Source organism: Betta splendens, chromosome 10 (genome assembly GCF_900634795.4).
Source record: "Betta splendens chromosome 10, fBetSpl5.4, whole genome shotgun sequence".
Taxonomy (NCBI): domain Eukaryota; kingdom Metazoa; phylum Chordata; class Actinopteri; order Anabantiformes; family Osphronemidae; genus Betta; species Betta splendens.
In genome coordinates this window covers 5,270,771-5,274,258 of record NC_040890.2, presented here as the reverse complement: position 1 = coordinate 5,274,258, position 3,488 = coordinate 5,270,771, and the positions used below count along the sequence as shown (strand labels likewise).

General features: G+C 46.1%; 1 long non-coding RNA gene across 2 annotated transcripts; it reads right to left on the bottom strand.

Moving 5' to 3' along the window:
* Nucleotides 1–810: 810 nt before the first annotated feature.
* LOC129604781 (uncharacterized) lies at nucleotides 811–2,184 on the bottom strand. Of its 2 annotated transcripts, none has more exons than XR_008695988.1 (2): nucleotides 1,387–2,184; nucleotides 811–1,050 (listed from the first exon to the last, which is right to left on the bottom strand). It is a non-coding gene; the product is annotated as an uncharacterized LOC129604781 (long non-coding RNA). The 2 variants fall into 2 exon arrangements; XR_008695987.1 differs by having other exon boundaries at nucleotides 1,587–2,184.
* Nucleotides 2,185–3,488: the final 1,304 nt, after the last annotated feature.

Sequence of the window (3,488 nt, the reverse complement as noted above, 5' to 3'; positions counted from 1 at the left end):
AAACAACCTCCTCTGGGGAACTGGTACGGCCTCTTCTGGACAGAGACACGGGCAAGAATGGCCTCTTCCAGGCTAACACAGGCAAGAATTGGCTCTCCTGGGCCGACTGGAGCTGGGACGACTTCTCTTGGGTCGACTGGGGCTGGGACAACCTTTCCTGGGCTGACTGGGGCTGGGACGGCCTTGCTTGGGCCGACTGGGGCTGCGACGGCCTTTCCTAGGGCGGCCGAGGCTGAAAACAGACATGGATGCTGACATGATGACATGGGTGCTTGAGCCGACTGTAGAGATCGAGCTGGAGCAGGGTCCGGGCAAGATGGCTGTGCCGGAGCTTGAGCTGGGCAAGATGGCTGCACTGAAGCTTGTGCTGGGCATGTAATCTGCACTGGAGCTTGAGCTGGGCATGTAATCTGCACTGGAGCTTGTGCTGGTCGAGATGGCTGCACTGAAGCTTGTGCTGGGCATGTAATCTGCACTGGAGCTTGAGCTGGGCAAGATGGCTGCCCTGGAACTCGATGTGGCTGGGCGACAGGTGAAGCAAAGTTTAAGACGTGGCTGAGAACCAGTGGTTGAAATAGGCTTTCACCCCTGTGACAGGGGTTGATGCAATAGCAAGAACAGCCTGAGAGTCTGTGTGTAACCCAACTCAGCGCTTACTGTCCAGGATAATAACTGAGTGATACAGGTATCGGTTTCTTGATATGCCAATTATCATGTGGACCAGTGAGTCAGAAGTCTGAGTTCGCTCTAGGAGAAAGGGGTATCAGCAACGTGCATTGAGAGGAAGAGTAAAACTCTGGCACGCAGATGCAATTTTTTATGCACTGTATTAAAACCACATCAATGACACATTAACGGCAGTATGAGACATTTTTCTACCAGTAACACAGAAACATCCTACTCCAAGTCACAATTGGTGGTTTTGGATGGCTCGCCACGACCACTGGAGTTCCTCTTTATCTTCAGGACCAAGAGGAATCCCAGCAGACGAGATCTTTACTTGATCCTCAGAGTAAGGAGATCCAAACAAGGGAAAGAAAAAGACCCGGCCTAATTAGGCCAACAGAGGGTTACAATAATGTCCACATAACAATTATAACCATTCTAGTTATTTATAAATCAGACTGAACATGTCCCTCAATATTTACATTTGACAAAATGGTTAAACGGCTATACACTTGCCACATTCTATCACTAAAATAAAACAAAGAGAAGAAAACGTATTTAACCATCTTAACATAACAGGCTTCCTTTTCATATATACATACACACACATACATACTCGTAACGCCCATGAATTTAGCATCTTTAGCTCCCTATTCCAAATCATAAGTAACATCCGCACATTCCACCCTTCGTTATTATTAGTAACAGCATCTTACTCACCAGAGGTTCAAGCATCACACAACACACACACACGCTTCGGCACAACTGCACATCACAAGGCCCTCAGCAATCCAGGTGTCGCTTTCAGATGAAACAGGAACACGGGAGTTCAGAAATACATCGTGTCAAGCTAGCGCTAGCAAAACCCATGCGGCTGCCAGTCCAAGCTAGCGCCATAGCGGCTAATGATCATAACTTACTCCGTTGTATCTTTGGCACGACGCTCTGTCCGCCAGCGACTTCACAGCCGAAGAGACTATGTCCCACGCTGATTATGACCACAATAAATCAAATTAATTGTCTCTCTTACACGTAGAACTAACAGTCTGCAACAAAAGTTAGTGTGTAGCCACCTTGACTTTGGCTTGGCAGAATGACCCGTATCACGTGACAACGTCCGATCGCTCACACCGCATCTCATGAACCCCTCGTATTCCCGTTTCAAGTGGGCTTGCTGAAAACTTACTCAAAGTGGCCAAAACGGTTTTTTTTCTTTTTAAAGACGTGATAACTTTTGTACGTTTGTTTACATACACCTACATGTTTGTGCATACATGTTGAATTATTCACAAATACAATTTATTACTTTTTTTTCTCTACAGGGTTCTTTTCTTTTTTTTTTCAATTAACCATATTGATCCATTTATTCCCTTCACTAATCAATTGATAAGCTGGACCGCTATTCAACCCTGGTAACCTGGGTTACACTGTGGGTCTGAGGATCATGTCAGCAACACCAAGCGCTTCTGTCAGGTCTGGGGTCTTAAGACAGATCATCATGATCAGCTGACTGGCATTCTTCACATCCTTGGCAAAGAGTCTGGAGCTCCGCCGGCGTTGCCTGGTGTGCCGAAGACAGCTCCTCCTCCACCAGTGACAAGGCAAAACCCAGATGAGGTCCCGGGACTGTGACAAGAACAGGCTATGGGGGTTGACCAGGAACATGAGCTACGCATGGTGGTGTGCTGGAGATGCTGGAGTCTGACGCGTCGTTGGCGGAGAAATGGGTGCTAACGTCTGGTGTGGGGCTGGAGCGGTGGCAGGTGATCCGCACAGTGCGCGTGCCAAATCCTTCTGCATGAAGGAAAGCCTATTGAAAAGCGCCCTCACACCAGGGTAGTCAAACTGAAAAATGTGGCTTCAGACCCTGTGGCCGAGCTTCTATGCAAATGAGACAGGATTCCCACAATTCTTTGTGTGGGCATGAGTCAGTACCAGTACAGAGCTTTTACCATCTGTTATCGCAATAGTTAGAAATTATATTTTTGTTCTCATGTTTAACTCATGTCTGTCAGTGATTCAGTTCAGGTTGATTGTTGATTTAAGAGCCTTTCCTAATTTGAATGACCTGAATTAACACCAAGGACAAACTTTGTGTTACAATGTGCCATTCTACAAAATGTAGATCTGGTTTTATTCAGAACTTATCTGACCTCCTAGCTCTTATTGTGCTTTAGTTTGAGAAAGTGCTTATTGTAACTGATCTTAATGTGCATGTTTGCTGCCCTACTGGTTCTGCTTACTACAGAGTATTACCTTATCCAAAATCCAAATGTCCAATCAAAGTCTTTATGTGGAAAGTAGTCTGTGTGAATTACACAGACAGAATGTCTGGCCCCCTAATTTCTGCCCATGACTACAACTCTTGATACAGTAATAAATCTTAAGCAAGAGCATTTACTGAGCAGCTGCTGGGTTTAAATACTCCAGTTCAAAAAGGCAGCCTTGTACATGAAGTTTTCTGTGTCCTCCAGCTTCCTCTTACTGCCTACAAACTTAATTGGTACCTTTGAATTGGTCATTGTGTTGACAATGTGAATCATTATTTGTAGGGCCTGGAAGGGACACTAATGACAGCATACATGTGGCAAGTGAGGCAAATGAGACAGGCGTAAGTGATGATTGCAGGGAAGTGGAACAGGGAGTGACGTCACACCACAAACACAGACAGGACAGAACAGAACTCAAACACAGCACCTTCATAAGCTGGAGGGCTGGGTGGACACGTGAACAACTGGGACTGGGCTTGGTGTGCACCAACAAAGAGTGTTTATAGGCGTGTCAGAATACAGCCGTGTCTTGGTCTGCACATACAGTAAGTA